Source organism: Schistocerca cancellata, chromosome 7, assembly GCF_023864275.1.
Source record: "Schistocerca cancellata isolate TAMUIC-IGC-003103 chromosome 7, iqSchCanc2.1, whole genome shotgun sequence".
In the NCBI taxonomy this organism is placed as follows: Eukaryota; Metazoa; Arthropoda; class Insecta; order Orthoptera; family Acrididae; genus Schistocerca; species Schistocerca cancellata.
The window spans coordinates 517336924-517356123 of record NC_064632.1 but is presented as its reverse complement, the minus strand read 5'-3'; positions in this window follow the sequence as shown (position 1 = coordinate 517356123).

Below are 19200 nucleotides of genomic sequence, written 5' to 3'. Positions count from 1 at the left end.
CGAATACACTTGAAATGTCCATGAAATGATGTAGGCGACACGGAGAATTAAAGTTGAATAAGGTTTATTGTTCTTCGTACTTATTATCTGTCCCAACTCTAAGCACAAACACCGATATGTCATTTAGGAATTGCATATGTTAACATCAGTAATTCTGACCTTGACGTTAACTTCTGACAACACGGCGAAATTGTAATTTCTTCGTGACTGCGTTTAGTTGGAGCCTACTCAAGTCTAATAATCGATTTTATGTCGGCGATCAGTCTCTATCTGTGTCCTTTGATGTTCGTGACTATTAAGTATCATGAAGGCTAAGTCCCATCTCAAATCGGTAATCACACGATTCACTCTTCTGTCACATACATCAATATCCCGAGATTTGTGTAGCGGTAAACATGATCCTACTTTAGTCCGACTTCTGACTTATATTTCCAATCTGTATCGAACAACTTTAAACTTCAAATCAGTTTCAAAACAATCTTGCAGCGCTTAACATGAATACTACTGTTACCCGCGTACAAGAGAGAAGTGAAGTTAACATTTCCATTGCCGATTTGTAGTCACAGCGAACTTACAGCTCTAAGCGACTACAATTCTGTTCTGGGATAAATGATATGTATGGTCGATTTATGGTCTGGGCTTTAGCCTTCGTAAATACTAATTTTTGAATTCTTATATTTTCTGTTTTGTATCTCATGGTATTCTTTCATTCAGTCCGTTCTTTATGATAATAATTGGTATTTGCATAACAACCCCGTTAATCAAACTGACAAGAGTATAAATTTTGATGTCAGTAGATGCCGTCAGTGTCAGGATGACTAGTTTTACTATTCCTTTGCAACAAGGGTGGTCATTATGGGCTCTATATTTGGGGTGTTACAACCACTATACTCAAACCTATCCGCCAACTCACTACTGCCGATGGAGAGGTCTGGCACATCCGCCGCTCTCGAGGTCCCACAGCGAAGTGAAGGTGTCGAGTGTATCGTCCCCTGACTGGCTCACACAATCAACGTTTTTGTCAGATAGTCAGGTATCGGCACCTCCCTCAATGCAAATTTAGCTTTTATTGTAACTTTACAGTTAATGATACCTGAAAAATAATTAGGCCCCCTGCACGAAGTTGCCGACACGTCATGAATATCTTAATTACTTCTTATAGCAAATTGGACATATAGAATTTAAATGCGGGAATGAGATCGTTGCCTTCTATTCTATTCTAAGCGATGTGGAATGTTGTCCGTGGTACCACATGGCATCTGGCTTGCTTCCGTCGATACAATTCCACCATGTTGCGTACCTTCTTCAAGGTTATTGTGTGTCTCTAAGCTGTTGCCAAATCTGTCAAGCTACTTTTTTACGTTCTCTGGCCTCACCAAAATTTCCAACTTTTCCACAGCACCTGATATTTGGCTGTACCATTTATTTGCTCATTTATAATAAATGTACATCATAACATAATTTGAGATGGGAACAGCTGTCTGAAAATTAACCTCGTGCTCGGAACAGTAACGGCACTGTTTATCGCTAATTTTATTAACCGTTGACGGTTGCTGATATTTTCTTTATTGTGGGAATTAACTTTCATTTTCACTCAGCCACGGTCTCAGCACGCCAAAAAGATAGTTCAAATGGCTCTGAGCACTATGGGACTTAAGTTCTGAGGTCATCAGTCCCCTAGAACTTAGAACTACTTAAACCCAACTAACGTTAAGGACATCACACACATCCATGCCCAAGGCAGGATTCGAACCTGCGACCGCAGTGGTCGCGCGGTTCCAGACTGTAGCGCCTAGAACCGCTCGGCCACTCTGGTTGGCTCACCGCGTCAATTTTCGACGCAATATCGTATGTAGTTTTCATCAGAGAAAGAATTACGAACAAGAAAATTACGTGCCGAATTGCTGTAAAAATAAAAGGAAGGTCATGACAGCATGCGAAACCTATTAATAAAATGTAATCAGGGTGCTTCTAACACACTGCTGAAATTACTGTACACGGTAGTTTTGTATGACCTGTAGCGTCCGTTCGCTGTGTGCAAGCAGCACACCAATTATACGTCCCGTTAGGATGTGCACGGCAGTTGTTTCAAGTGATACTTCCAGTAAAATTTGCAACAGAGCGGTGTTGAGTTTTCAACTGGTAGCCAATGTGTGCAGACAGTATGTTCCACTGTTTGGTTTGCGGGCTGTGCTAACGGGTCAAACGAGATTCGGCGCGTCCGGTGGAGAGCGGGCTTGCATTCTTCATTCGCCAGCGAGCGGCCGAAACTTCCAGTACATTCGATACAGCGCAGCGGCCGCTGCGCGCGCGGCAGCTCGAATTCGTGCGCGCGGTCGGTCATTATGAAGTTCGGACTCCACCGCAGCATTTTTTGCCCTACGTGACGAGAGCGGACAGCGCTGCGCTAAATTAAAGCCGATGTTGTTAGCTGGCCTCCCACGGACCGCGGACTCGTCATTGCCCCCGCAGCCGTGTGTGACCTGCCTCCCTGATTTGTCAGACGGTGTATCTTGTGTCCCGTTAATACAGCACTGACTATAAGTACCTCTCGTTGCAGGTCTGACAGTGTCATCAGACTGTGAGAAGTTACTCTTCTAGTGACATATCTCACATCACCGCATTAGAATGTGGGAGCAGTCCAATGACTCATTTGAAAAAGCGTTCATATGAGCTTGTAACGTCTACGCTCAGGCGTACGTTAACTCTTTAAAGCCTGTACTATGGTAAGTTGACGCGCTTCACCTTATAAGAAAGGATTTTAGTAAATATGTTGACCGCGTGTACCTGAATGGAGGCAAAATCAGACTTACACCCACTCAGTAACAACAATGATAAGTCAAGCAAGTCTAAAGTGCAACTACACGTTAGGACGGGCAAGAAACATACACAGTAGATGCTACCAGTTGTTAATAATACGGTCGCCAGCCTAATTAGGCATTAAGTGAGATTTTTCCTTGTACAAGTGGATGTACGTACAAGCATAACAACCCCTAGTAATACTGCATTATATGGTAAATTTTAGAACCAGAAAGTTCTACTGAACTAATATTTTCACTTTCTGTACTAATTTAGACAAGCTATAAATACACAACATTACACTATAATGATTACTACAAACTGCGTTTTGTCTATTGATCCGACTGCAATCGGGCATAGGTTACCCTAGAAACAGCACTTTTGAAACATACATACAATGTCAATTTTAAGAAGGGTAAAACACTGATAAATTTAAGTTTTATATTGACTTTAGCTTTGCTGGTCAAATCAGTTCAGCACACTTCAGGATTCAAATGAATAGAAAAGAAAGAAAGAAGAAGGGGGGGGGGGACCCTGAAACTGTTATGATCACTGTAGTGAAAGTTTGATCATTGAGAGCCTTAAGCATTCTAGATTTCCAATATATGATTTACCATTATTATTGTCTTATTTCCTGCTCATTTAACTACCGTTATTTTTGTCTCAATTTAAATAATTTCATTACTAAACCAATTTCAACATTATTTTCCAACTTGGTCAGACCTATATTATTCGTCCAGTATTTCATTAACAACAAAGTTCTTTAAACATCATTCTAACATAGATAGGTCTGCAGGTAATTATTATTAACATAAACTTTAAATCTTCATCTTAGGATACTCGGATTGCACAACATGTGGAAAGGACCCTGTCTAGGTTAGTTGTGAGGATAATTAATTGATAGGACAGTTCTGGAAAAATTTAAGTTGTTATTGAACAGTATGTATCAAAGGTGACACTGGTCCACACAAATACAGTACTGAAAGTTTCAACCTGTTCGTATCGATGAGGAGGTCGGCAGGCGGCGAGACGGCGAGGCACAAAGCACACGTGCAATTACAGCAATGGCTCATGAAATATCGGCACTTTACTTCTTCATGGCGTCGCAATGCTTTTCCATTTAGTGCCTATGGAATATTGTCATGCTCTATAGACGTCGGAAACAGCGCATCCGAGGCTCAACGAAACCACTTTTTCCAGGAGAGCCTCCTCGATCCAGCACGTGTTTCTCAGATCGATGCCCAACTCCGAATACTACTGCTGAGCCCGTTATGCCGTACCGCGCCCGTACGCATTTTCCCGCGCTCGCCTGCCTCCACCTTTTACCGCTCCCCTACAGACAGGGTATTCACCAAAGGTTTTACATTCCACATATTCTAATACATTGCCTACGTATGGACCAGGCGTACAAATACAACTTTCACATCTTACAATAGTTTCAACATTAGGTACACTTCCCTTCGATTACAACATTGCTTGAAATTTGACATAAATATTAAAATTTACATCGAAAATTGTTTATAGCTTCGTTAACATAATGGCATGAAACAAACAAGAAATGAAGTCAGAACATCGATTATACTATCTTATTGAAATTCAGAAGAAAAAAATGTATTACATATACAGTAGGATAACGTTAGTGTTGCTACAAGCCCCCCAAAAAACACAGATCGTGATGCAGGAGCCAGTGTATATAACTCGTCTGTTCAAAAAATTCTCGAACTTTATCCACAAAATTCCTCTACACTTATCTTTTACTTACCCATCATCTCCTTCGAAATACTCTCCTCCCTAATGCCGTTTCCCCTTCTGGAAGAAATCTTGGTACGCCACTTGCTGGTTCGCGGGAGGCACCGACTGAGAATATTTTTTATCTCGACTGCCGTTGCAAATCACGGTCGTTTCAACGCGGTTTTCACCTTTGGAAATAAAACCATCCTCAGGGCCCAGGTCTGAAGAGGACAGAGGATGTGGCAGCACAGTGATTTCGTTGTTTGTGCAATAGTCACGCACCAACTGGAATGGATGTGCAGTTGCGTTATCGTTATGCAGGAGGCATGATTGTCTCGCCACATTTCAGGCCGTTCCCTTCTCACATTATCTCGCAGGCGTCGCAACGCCTCTAGATAGTACCATCGATTAATTGTATGTCCCTGTGGCAATAATTCACGATGAACTAATTCTCCAGAGTCAAAGACAACTATCAGCATGTCTTTCACAACTGACCTATGCTGACTAGCTTCTTCTGGTCTTGCAGGATCTTTCTCGATCCATTGTGAAGACTGAACCTCGGTCACAAAATAATTACCGTAGACCCACGTCTCATCACCAGTTATGATTCTCTTAGGCAACGTTAGTTCTCATTTACGTGGTCCAAAAGCTCTTCACAGATCGGGAGGTGAAGGTCTTTCTGGTGTTGATTCATGGGCCGTGAGACAAAACTGACAGCAACACGATGCATTCCAAGAAGTTGTGTCAGTATTTCTTAATGTCATTCAACTAAAATGTAACATTCTTCTGTAATCTCACGGACAGTGAGTCTTCTATTGGCACGCACAGTTTCGTTGACGTTCCTGAGATGGGCGTCCTCGGTAGATGTCGAAGGGCGCACTGAACGATTATCATCTTCTGTCCTGCCATTTTTAAACCGTGTGAACCATCCGTAACACTGAGTACGGCTTATACATTCATCACCGTAGGCTTCCTGCATCATTTAGTGCGTCTCTGTAAAGGTTTGCTTGAGTATCTAGCAAAATTTAATACAGACGCTTTGCTCATCTAACTCTGCCATCACTAAATTCGCAAATTGAGCGACGCAATGTTATAATCAATACAAGTACTGAACAATGACTAACAGACATACAACAATGAAACTTCCGACAGTTACACATTATACAAAGGTGCGTGCAGGGATCCGAACGGCATTTCGCTGCAACACACCATTGGCGCGATATTAGGAATGTTCGGGAATTTTTTGAGCAAATTTCGTATTCAGATTTATGATGAGGTGGAGCTTTACAGCTGTTAAGTAATTGTGAAACTTCATTGCAGATGGCCGTCAGCTATTTACTTGTATGCACAATGCTACTGGTTTCTATCAGTAGACTATTATCAAAAGGGACGGAATGAGTAATCATCTTGAGTATGAAATGTGTGATCGCCTCGCGCACGTCTCCTACATATCCATGTCTTTTGGACATTATTTATTGTAACAGAAGCTACGTTTTTCTACCTACATCGAAGTTGTTCATTTCAAAGTTTGTAGTGACAAGGTAGTTACGGTTTGCTGTGGCTTGATAATTGTCTACTGATCGAAACCAATAGCACTGAGTCCGGAACCGCGGGACTGCTACGGTCGCAGGTTCGAATCCTGCCTCGGGCATGGATGTGTGTGATGCCTTAGGTTAGTTAGGTTTAAGTAGTTCTAAGTTCTAGGGGAGTGATGACCACAGAAGTTAAGTCCCATAGTGCTCATAGCCATTTGAACCATTTGACAGCACTGAAATTAAAATAAACAGCTGACCGCCATCGACAATGAAGTTTCACACTCATATGGATATAATTGTGTTATGGTTGTTGGTAGTCCAGGGTTGAAACTCCACGGTCCCATTACACGTCTCACGTTGTACTAATTTTATAAATAATAAATAAATAACCTTCAAATACTTCAAAATTTTCGTAGATCCAGGTTAAAAATGATTTAGAAAGAGAACCAGCATGTTACTGTGTCAGGGGAAAACGCCACGATAAAAAAGGAAAACAAATTACGAAAATAGGACATATAGATGCCGCTGTGAGCGTCAGAATATGCACACCATCAACCGCGCTATATTAGGTTGTTGCCCTGTGTATTCGAGACGCCCAGTAAGATCAAGGATCGCACGCTGCTGGCGAAGCTTTTTTTTTTTCTTTATTTTTGTTCATCCTCGATGATCCATGTGGTGGAATGGTGTGGGCTGCCAGCAGTACAAAAGCCAAAAGCATACTTCTGTAACAAAGATGAGAGAGAAAAGAATATGAGGACTGTTTCCTTTTTAAATTAAAAAGATTAATGTCGGACACTTAAAGGGATGAAAATCATAAATAACTGTAAAACACAGTTGCAATTTTGTGACATTATTCAATGAAAAAGAAAAAAACACTGGGAGCAGTGATGAAGCTCAAGAATGGAGACTGCGTGCCAGTAGCCCTGCAGAAGTTCTGGGCTCTCAAGGGCATGAAAAAAAGCATTAGTCCGATGTCAGCTAAGGATATGGAGAACATGACTACAAAATTCGAAAAGAGAGGTTCTTTTGAAGCGCACTGGAGCAGTTCAAAAATAGTTCAAATGGCTCTGAGCACTATGTGACTTAACTTCTGAGGTCATCAGTCCCATAAAATTTAGAACTACTTAAACCTAACTAACCTAAGGACACCACACATCCAAGCCCGAGGCAGGATTCGACCTGCGACCGTAGCTGTCACGCAGTTCGACACTGTAGGGCCTAGAACCGCTCGGCCACCCCGGCCGACCTGGAGCAGTTGATCCGACGTCTGTCGAAGATGTGGCCACAGCATTGCTGGAGTGGTCGAGCGGTGGTGTACAAGCATGCAGTGCACGAGGAATTACCCTAACGTTGGACATCCCTGCATGGACGGTGCATAAAATCCTAGGAAACATCCCGCATTGCAATCCGTATCTTCAATAGCTGCTTCTTGCTAACATGCTAGCTATCACTGTGGAACTTCTAGTTCACATGAAAGTGGACACTGAACGGCCATGGAACTTTCTGTGGACGGATGAAGCCCATTTCCATCTCCTTGGACATGGAAATACGCAGGATTACAGAAGATTGCAACGAAAAACCGTACAAGCTTCAATAGGTACCACTTCATGGCCAACACCACGGCCAACAATGCCATCCGATCATTTCATTTTCATTTTTTTTTTTATCTTTGCCTCAGTAATATGCTGTTCATATTTGATGCCATTCTCAGCAGTGGTACTCTTTCTAGAACGTTTAAAAACAGTAACTTTAATTAGACCTTGCAGTTCAATACGAATACAGGAAAATGAGTGAGATGGACGCAGAAATTTCTCGCTTCGTCGGTATTTCCACCCTTTCACTATGGAGAAACAACACAATGAAATATTGAAAACAAATAGATTTACATCTGTCGGGACTGTCGCCACAGTTGCCAAAACCCCTTTATTCACTTGCTGCAGTTTTGCTAATGGCTTCTGACGTCATTCTCACGGCATAAACAAGTCCTACGTCAGAATTACGTCTTTTATCAATCAAATTACATTCAGCTATGTTAATGACTAATTATAAAGATAACTAAATACAGGGGTTTCACGTTTATTTGATGATTCCTTTCGCATGGAAATCATGTAAATAATGTCTTGAACAAACCAGGTTAAAAGAGGATGAAGTGAAAACACAGAAAAATTATAATCATTACAACGATAAAAACCAAATATTGCTATAGTGATGCACATCAAACGATTCAGTTTGATGACAGGACTACTGAATTGAAACTGGATTTCGTCTAAGTAAAGTATTATGAAATTTTTAGATGTACCTTTATCAATATTTTGTTTAACTAACAGTAATTAAGACATCGTCTTTCAGTAAAATTATTTCTCCGATATGAAGTTTTTTGACCTCGTGCTTCGACGGAAATTCATCAATTGTTTCATAAAGCATTTGCAAAAATCTGTTGAAAATGTTATCTGATTAGGCTTTGTAGGGTTAATTGATAGAAGCTGTGCATGTTATGTCACTGGACATGAGGTGGTTCTGACTTCCAATTTTAGTAAATCTCGATATAATCTAAAAAAGAGAAACCCGATACGAAATCTTGCAACACACAAAAGAAGCAGATAAACTACGTAGTGAAATGAGCCCTCTCTGTAGAGAAAGTTCTATGATGGACCAGTCCTCCAGATAAACAAGGTTTAAAACATGCGAATGATACCTAGTTTCGAGTGATGTTTTTTGTTACGTCAAGGAGGCACATTTCAACAGCCATGGGATTATAGTTCTGGCTTACAATTGGTATTAATATCTGGCAGAAGCATCTATTTCTGATTTGAAGAAATAGGAGATATAAGTAACTATTCCCATTGCTGAAAAGAAATGATTTTGTCTCAGGCCGACACGTTTCTGCCGTCTGCCGTCATAATTCATTGACTCTCGACGGTGAAAATTTAATAACATTCTTACACTTATAAAACAAATAAATAACAAGGTAACATACAAGACGGGTAGCCTCCGAAGTTCAGCTTTTTAATAATTTACGTTGACGTTTGAAAACCATAGGATTACAGTTCTTTTATTCATTTGACTGTAAATCTCGTGTGTGTACAAAAACAACGTTTTCTTACATAATATCGTTTTGCTACTACAAAGAGCATAGAGAACGTATTATAGTGGCCAAGATAGACACGAAGCCCATGCCTACTGCAGTAGTACAAATTTATATGCCAACTAGCTCTGCAGATGACGAAGAAATTGAAGAAATGTATGATGAGATAAAAGAAATTATTCAGGTAGTGAATGGAGACGAAAATTTAATAGTTATAGGTGACTGGAATTCGACAGTAGGAAAAGGGAGAGAAGGAAACATAGTAGGTAAATATGGATTGGGGCTAAGAAATAAAAGAGGAAGCCGTCTGGTAGAATTTTGCACAGAGCATAATTTAATCATAGCTAACACTTGGTTCAAGAAGCAGAAAAGAAGGTTGTATACATGGAAGAATCCTGGAGATACTAAAAGGTATTAGATAGATTATATAATGATTACACAGAGATTTAGGAACCAGGTTTTAAATTGCAGAAAATTTCCAGGGGCAGATCTATTGCTTATGAACTGTAAATTCAAACTGAAGAAACTGCAAAAAGGTGGGGATTTAAGGAGATTGGCCTGGATAAAATGACTAAACCAGTGGTTGTACAGAGTTTCAGGGAGAGCATAAGGGAACAATTGACAGGAATGGGGGAAAGAAAGAAGAAGACGAATGGGTAGCTCTGAGGGTTGAAGAAGTGAGGGCAGAAGAGGATCAAGTAGGTAAAAAGATGAGGGCTAATAGAAATCCTTGGGTAACAGAAGAAATATTGAATTTAATTGATGAAAGGAGAAAATATAAAAATGCAGTAAGTGAAGCAGGCAAAAAGGAATACAAACGTCTCAAAAATGAGATCGACAGGAAGTGCAAAATGGCTAAGGAGACATGACTAGAGGACAAATGTACGGATGTAGAGGCTTATCTCACTAGGGGTAAGATAGACACAGCCTACAGGAAAATTAAAGAAAACTTTGGAGAAAAGAGAGCCACTTGTATGAATACCAAGAGCTCAGATGGAAACCCAGTTCTAAGTAAAGACGGGAAAGCAGAAAGGTGGATGGAGTATATAGAGGGTCTATACAAGGACGATGTTCTTGAGTACAAAATTATGGAAATTGAAGAGGATGTAGATGAAGATGAAATGGGAGATGCGATACTGCGTGAAGAGTTTGACATAGCACTGAAAAACCTGAGTCGAAACAAGGCCCCGGGAGTAGACAACATTCCATTGGAACTACTGACGGCCTTGGGAGAGCCAGTCCTGACTAAACTCTACCATCTGGTGAGCAAGATGTATGAGACAGGCGAAATACTCTCAGACTTCAAGAAGAATATAGTAATTCCAATCCCAAAGAAAGCAGGTGTCGACAGATGTGAAAATTACCGAACTATCACTTTAATAAGTCACAGCAGCAAAATGCTAGCGCGAATTCCTTACAGACGAATGGAAAAACTGGTAGAAGCCGACCTTGGGGATGATCAGTTTGGATACCGTAGAAATGTTGGAACACATGAGGCAATACTGACCTTACGACTTATCTTAGAAGAAAGATTAAGGAAAGGCAAACGTACGTTTCTAGCATTTGTAGACTTAGAGAAAGCTATTGACAATGTTGACTGGAATACTCTCTTTCAAATTCTAAAGGTGACAGGGGTAAAATACAGGAAGCGAAAGGCTATTTACAATATGTACAGAAACCAGATGGCAGTTGTAAGAGTCCAGGGGCATAGAATGGAAGCAGTGGTTGGGAAGGGAGTGAGACAGGGTTGTAGCCTCTCCCCGATGTTATTCAATCTGTATATTGAGCAAGCAGTAAAGGAAACAAAAGAAAAATTTGGAGTAGCTATTAAAATCCACGGAGAAGAAATCAAAATTTTTAGGTTCGCCGATGACATTGTAAATCTGTCAGAGACAGCAAAGGACATTGAAGATCAGTTGAACGGAATGGACAGTGTCTTGAAAGGAGGACATAAAATGAACATCAACAAAAGCTAAACGAGGATAATGGAATGTAGTCGAATTAAGTCAGGTGATGCTGAGGAAATTAGATTAGGAAATGAGACACTTAAAGTAGTAAAGGAGTTTTGCTATTTGGGGAGCAAAATAACTGATGATGGTCGAAGTAGAGAGGATATAAAATGTAGACTGGCAACGGGAAGGAAAGCGTTTCTGAAGAAGAGAAATTTGTTAACATCGAGTATAAATTTAAGTGTCAGGTAGTCGTTTCTGAAAGTATTTGTATGGAGTGTAGCCATGTATGGAAGTGAATCATGGATAATAAATAGTTTGGACAAGAAGAGAATAGAAGCTTTCGAAATGTGGTGCTGCAGAAGAATGTTGAAAATTAGGTGGGTACATCACGTAACTAATGAGGATCTATTGAATAGGATTGGGGAGAAGAGAAGTTCGTGGCAGAACTTGACTAGAAGAAGGGATCGGTTGGTAGGACATGTCCTGAAGCATCAAAGGATCACAAATTTTGCATTGGAGGGCAGCGTGGAGGGTAAAAATCGTAAAGGGAGACCAAGAGATGAATACACTAAGCAGATTCAGAAGGATGTAGGTTGAAGGAGCTTGCACAGGATAGATTAGCATGGAGAGCTCCATCAAATCAGTCTCAGGACTGAAGGCCACAACAGCAAACAATCGTTTTGTGATTCAAAAAGTAATGTTATAGTATATATAAGATAGAATATAGGTACAGAAAGGGACGGATAATGTCTGGCAATTTTATGTAGTGGGCGAAAGCGTGTGATATGTTAGGACGGAACTAAAAATTACATGCCCAAGGCAATTAAGACCGGTTCCTTCATTTTTGCACTGTCACTATAACCGTACTTGAACAAAAGGTTACTATTAATTCTGGCAAAGCATTTCTCATTTTCCATCAATGATGACGTCGCATGTGGCGGCTTTGCTGTCCCCCCTCACACATTACAATATTTCTGATGAAAATGGCGGGTGATATCAAAATGGCGAGAATAGCGCACTTGTTCTTATGTTTTACGTCCTTAGTTAAAGGAGAAGAATTTCCAGTTCTGTCAGAGCGACAGGGAAGAAATAGTTTCAAATAAAATGTATTTCCTGTCGGAAAAAGCCGCACATTTTAAAAATGCTCGAATAGTGCTGCATTTAGAATGATAGATAATATAACATGTGAACGAAAACCTAAAAATTATGGTAGAAGGCGGAAGTAACACACTTGTGCTACGTATAAATTCAGATTAGCAAAAGTAGTTATTTGTCGTATTGGAAAATTGAAGTAGTCAAGTACTGCGTAAATTTAAACAAACTGATAAACTGACTTTCGGTATGAAACAATGACAGAAACTTTATGCTCCCCCTGCATTCCCATTCTGCCAAGCTTTAGCTTATGATTCGCCAAAATGCGGATAGTCTTGCGATATCGTAGATTCAAAATTTGACAATTAAATTTAATGTTATTTACAAAATCCGAAATTTTGCAGAGTTAGCACTTTGTAAGTATTATGCAATTTTGTAGCGTGATATCCATTTAGAGAAATAATCATAGCATGTTCAAACTGCACAGATGGCTATTTTACGCTGAACTGATTCACATCTCTCTTCTGCGACGCTGTCTCGTAACTTCATAACTCGCATGATTGAACTCATATTATCACTTCTGACCTTCATTGGACACATTTATATCCATTCTCTTGGTCAGGAAAATTCCAGGACAGGTTCTTTATTTCTGAGTTTGCAATTATGAAAAGCAACATATGTTGTTTCTATGTTACCTGGCATGTGTGCGTCCCCGAAATACCTTGACCATGTTTCCGCACAGACCCACTAGGTGGCAGGGCTGTGCTTGGCAACACGCTGTTTGAGTTCTAGGCGCATTAGTCACGGTGACATAACGAATGCTGATAGTGAGCAAAGCGTGAACATGCATTAAGCTAGGGAAAACCCATAGTGATACGTAGACAATCATTAAGCAAGCCCATGCAGACGAGGCACTTTTAAGTAGTCGTATTCTGGAATGGGGCAAGCGATTTCGTGAAGACAGAGCCCCCAGCGCCAAAAAATCTCAGAGCTGATCGCCTGTTAACAGCACATAACGATGCAAACGTGGAACGTGTAAGACAGTTATTGCAAGAAGAACGTCATGTAACTGTGCGTGCGATATCCGAAGAACTTAAGTTGAATCGTGCAGTGTCTCATGTTACGCGAAGACTGAGGGAAACGGAAACTTAATGGTAAACTCGTCCCTCACACATTAACAGAGAAACAGAGAGAAGAATAACGAAGAATTTACCCTTAACCTCTGGTTAGAACCAAACGTGATCGCACGTTTCGGTCAAAGATTGCTCCTGGAAATGAAAATTGGTGCTATCAGTATGACCCTCACACGAAGCGTCAAATTGCTGAATGGCAGAGTCCTTGATCATCAGCCGTGACAAAAGTCAAACTATAACCTTCGAGAACGAAGGCATATTTGATCGCATTCTTTGATAGTACAGCATTAGTTCACCTTGAGTATGTTCATCCAGCTCAAACAGCGAAACAAATTCTTTGCGTCGAAGTCTTGAAACATTTGCGACGAGCAATTTGATGTCGCCCCCCTGATTTGTGGCATTCTCAGGTCTGACTTTTACTGCATGGCAATGCAAGACCCCGTACTGCGTTATGTGCTACCGAGTATCTGTCCAGACATTGCCGGCCGCTGTGACAGAGCGGTTCCAGGCGCTTCAGTCTGGAACTGCACGACTGCTAGAGTCGCAGTTTCGACATCTTCCTCGGGCAAGGATGTGTGTAATGTCCTTAGGTTACTTAGGTTTAAGTAGTTCTAAGTTGTAGGGGACTGATGACCTCAGATGTTAAGTCCTATAGTGCTCAGAGCCATTTTTTCATACATTCTGTTATTGCCAACCCACATCCGCCATATGAGACCGACCTCTCATCTTGCAATTTTTTCTTGTTTCTGCGAATGAAAAGACGACTGAAAGGAAGCTTCATCAAGATATGGCCGAAACCGAACGGGCTGTGACAAATGATCTTACAAGCACCGCACTTGAAAATTTTCCTGTTGGCTTCCAAGCTCTCCAGAAATGTTGGTAACAGAATAGACAGGCAAGGGGACTACTTCGATAGGAGCTAGGCTCATTACTTCGTATGCTCAATTTTCTATTTTAAAAAAATCCTGTCCCGGAACTTTTCTGACAGAGGTAATATTTACCATAATTTGTACACTTTTTGGTGTGTTCCGTTTGTGTCTATTTGTCATCAATTCCATCTTCTTATCATTTCATGTCATCGCCATTTTCAACACATGCATTCAATCTCTGTTCTTTCATCCCACACATCTCATCGTTATGATCCTGTCATATTTCGGAGGTATTTCATCATCATTTCATTATTTTCACCTATTTATCATAATTTGTACATTTTTACTTCTCTTTCATCTGTGTGCACTCGTGTCACCATTTCCATCTGCTTTTCATTTCATATCATTACTATTTTCGACACACGTAATGCCATCTCGGTTTTTTCCTTGTACTCTCATTTCACAGTATCTCATCGTTACGATTGATAAGTTTGAAAAACTACAGTAGATAATTCTGAATTTAGTATTCAAGTACTAATTTTCCGCCAGCGTTTGACAGAACTCCACCACAGCATTGAATCAGAACCTCTTTTCCGATATTGTGCAAAATATTATTTATTTGATCACGAAGCAAACATTCAACGATCAGCGACTTACGTATAAATTACAGATATAACTATAAACAGAACTTTAAACAATGGTATACTGAATGAAAAATATTAAGTATTTATGTTATACATGAACTTTTACATTTACCAAAAAACGAAAAATAAAGTTTATTTGGAAACCGTTGCTCCTAACAAAAGATAAAACTATAGTTGCATGTAGTACTGTATTCTACCTTCTGCACACTTCATCTGAATGTGACAAAGGTGTAAAAGGAGATAATGTTCAGTCGCTGTGTAGTACGCTGGCATCCCGTAACATACCGTAATATCTTTGGCAAATTGGCCTTGGGCTGAAATGTCGCTAACCTGAAATATGACGCTGTATGCATTTTCATAGGGAGACTGCTATTCCAGTCATATAGTGCGATATACGGAACCTATATGAGCGCGCAGAACAATTTGCATATTTGAAATTCGTACGCTGTAGCGACGGTTGCTCGGAGGAGGGTGAAGGTAGGCACATTTGAGAAGGCGGCCACTAAGTTGTTGTTGCCGGCATTGGGGGCCGGGCGGTTCTAGGCGCTACAGTCTGCAACCGCGAGACCGCTACGGTCGCAGATGCGAATCCTGCCTCGGGCATGAAGGTGTGTGATGTCCTTAGGCTAGTTAGGTTTTCGTAGTTCTAAGTCCAGGGGACTGATGACGTCAGATGTTAAGTCCCATAGTGTTCAAAACCATTTGAACATTAAGTTCTTGTAACTCCGGTACGTTAGTTGGCATCATGGAGTGGGCGAAAGTGGCGCGTGCTTTCGCCATCGAGGCATACTTGTCTAACGGTCGCTCAATCATGGTTTAGCAACGTGCACTTCGCGACCAGTTGAATATTGCGCCTCGTGGTCTTGTTCCTGGTCAGAAGTCGACTGTTTCGTGAGAAAAATGGTGAGGTGAAGAAGAAAAAAATTCTGGGATTCCACGAACAGCGAGGTCGCCTGGAAACATTTACATGGAAGCGCTTTCTGCCCGGCGATCCCCTCAATGCTCTGTCCGGAACAAGCGGGTGCTATTTGGTTCTCTGCTCCTTGTGTCAGGCGAATTCTTCCTGAAGTATTTAAATTTCATCCTTAAGACTTGGCTGTGGTGTAGAAACTCAGTCGACGTGATTTTGTGGCTCGAGAAATTAATGTAAGGAACTTTTTGGCATGTCTCAAGACATACTTGTTTTCATCAGTGATGAGGCTCAATTTCATCTTTCTGGATCTGAAAATAAGTAGAAAATGCACTATTTGAGCCCCGACATTCACAAAGCCCCTTACTATCCCAACGTATGACTGTTTACTGTCTACCATCGCAAGATGAAATATTTCGTCGATGGTTTTTTGAAGAAAATGAACGGGCGGTTTCAGTTACTGCTGATCGTTATGCCCACATGATTCAATGATTCGCGAGTTATTTCTGCCAACACTCAACAACATAAATATTGAAGATGTGTGCCGTCCAAGAAGCACACATAGCGCGTGTTTCAATGACTGCTTTGCGGTAACACTTCCCAGAACGCCTCGTCTCCTTGAGGATAGATCTGCACTGTCCTGCACGGTCACCTGGTTTAGTCCCACGACTATTGTTAATGGGGCTCATATCACTTGTTTACAACGATCGTCCTAGAACCCTGGCTCACCTGAAGATCAACGTTCATCAAGCTGTCCCCAACGTACCCACAGATATTCTGAATAGAGTTGAACGAAACGTCCGAGTCCTATTAACGGAGTGCATTGAGAATAGTAGACGGTCTCTGCCTGATATCATTTTAAAATCTATGTAAACATAACATTTAAATGATGTACTTGATGATATTCAAAGAATTAAATACATATCGGCAATGCTTTCTTTGAATTGTATTTGCAAGTAAGGAAGCTGCTGTGCCCCACATTGTGTACTGTTGTGCAATATGGTATGAAATTCACTGGTCAGTCACGCACTGGTCGGGCACACGAAACGACTGAGAAATACGTTTCCTCACCTCCCATTGGCTGTCCAGAGCATGACCTTATAAAGAAGAGTTGCCGTTTCAGGGCTCTGATTGGCTTGCATGTGAGAACAGAGATTACAGAATGACTAGGCACGAAGGGATGTCGTCAGTCAGAGGATAGGGTGAAAGTGCTTGGAGAAGGATGTACATAGTCAAAAACATGTAAGTAGTAAGGATTTTACTGTACCTCAGCTGTGTGTGATTATTATTCCAAGTGATCGATATTAGGAATAGTATACATTCCACAACAATATATTTGTGATAATCTTAGGCTCCCAACACAAAAAGAAAGCGTATGTACTTACTGCCGATAGGCAGGCAAAGTAATAGGGTTGTAGTGATCCTCATTACACTAAAGCTGGGTGCAATGAACGGACTCACGATCGTGCAATGTCTTCTGCTTAAGGGAAGCAGTTGCAGAAGACGAACGGTGAGTAAGAAAGTATTCGTGTTGCAAACTGAAGTGTTCACGTGGAGCAAATGAGCTTACATGACACGTCTGTCACACAGTTTTAACCTGCCTGTGAGTTTCATGTCTGGCTACAATAACGAATCCACATAACTACGGTTTTAGCAGTAATAACGAAGGGAGATGTTGCAATATTTTTATTACTTCCTAATATTTCAGCGGCCACCTTTCTGATTTTCTTTAAAGTGTGTAACACTTCATCGTCTACATCAAATTCTTAGTTTTCTGTTGACAGATGTTCCCCAAACGTCGTATCTGTCTTTCCAGTTCTCCTGATTCTGTAAGCCAAATTTCTATTCCTGGCAGACCGATGTGCAGGGTAATCGTCAACAGCCTGAAAAGCTTATGAGGTTGTGCAAGAGAGGTAGTACTGAGAAATAGATGTAAAGCAAAAAAATTCGATCGGTTCGCCGTTTCCGAGTTAATTTCCATTGAAGTTATCCAATCCGGTTATTGCGTGCTGCTATTCAAGTGACCCGCCAGAGACGGTGTCGCCTAACGGTGTCGCTTAACGTGTGCTTAGTTTGTTTTCCTAAAACTGAACAACACAGATATAGAAAAATTGGATGTGGGACGACAAGGATCGGGCACAATTAGCTGACTTCAGTGCTAACTAACTCTGAATCGGGGCAACGGTTCGAACTTGTTTCGTGACAATTATTTGTCAGCACAACCTACCTTGCACCTCATTTACAAGCTATTGAACTGTTTCAGACCAATCTGTGTACTCTCTGACCGTGATTGCATGAACTTCGTTCACACTACTGCGTTCCAATAATTTCATTATGGCTTATCTTTTGAAGAACAACTTAGATATGTTGTTATTAACGTAAATCGCCGGTGTGTATCTGCGATATTAACTTCTTTTTATTCTGGGAGGTTATCAGAAAATTTTCCAACACATAGTGTAGAGCACCAGATTCTTCAACTACGACTGGTTGCTGTTGGCAGCGTACGGAAGTAGTGTAATGTACACATTTTTCTTTTGCATGGAATATATCAGTGAAGCCAAAGCTACAGCCGTTAACGGGACCAATGAATTTTACAGTCTTTAATTTGGTTGGAAAGACAATTCAGATAAGGCTAGAAAGCTATGCATCATTGACTAAAAAGCTGAGTGTGTGTTCCTTTGTAGGTAATACGAACGTGCAGCCATTACCATATAGGGAGCTGTTTCTATAAATCCTAAATTAGTGTTTCGTTATGTTAATGTCTGTATTAAAATCCATTAAATTAATAGAAGTGCCTCCCATATCTCTTGCAAACTGAAGAGTATCACGTCTGCAGTTAAAATTTTGTAAGAGTGTATCTAACTTAATAGTGGTATCAGTTAATAACCTAATAACGTCACCCACATTCAGGATCCTAATGTGTCACAATTCTGGATATCATATGATGTGTCTACATGGCGAAATGAAGGCGCTTAATGCGGCCACTTTCAAAAGCTGTGAGGCGCTGATAATGCTGTCTCATATGAGTACGGAGAATCTACTTGTCCTTCACAGTGATCACTTATTATCTGACTCTATCCACAGCCTGAATACACCATACCCGTCCTGGTATCTCTGACATCATAAATCGATACCACACCCACATGCGTATCACATTTGACAACAGAAACGCACTTTTCTGACAAACTCCGATAGCCGCTACACAGGGACCCGGTGGATGCAATAATGTGCCCCCGCTGAGCCACGCCTTCAGAAGATCTGACAGTGAGTGCGCTCTGATGCCCCGATATGGGATGGTTGGCAGCATCTATACGGCCCAGTCTCAGTAGCAGTGTTCGACTGCATTCATTCTTAGGCAGTCTTCAACTAAGTGCGCATGCATTAGTAGTGGGACCCACACACTACGTAACAACTTTTTGTTTGCTTCTTGGTTTGATTCTTGCAATACCT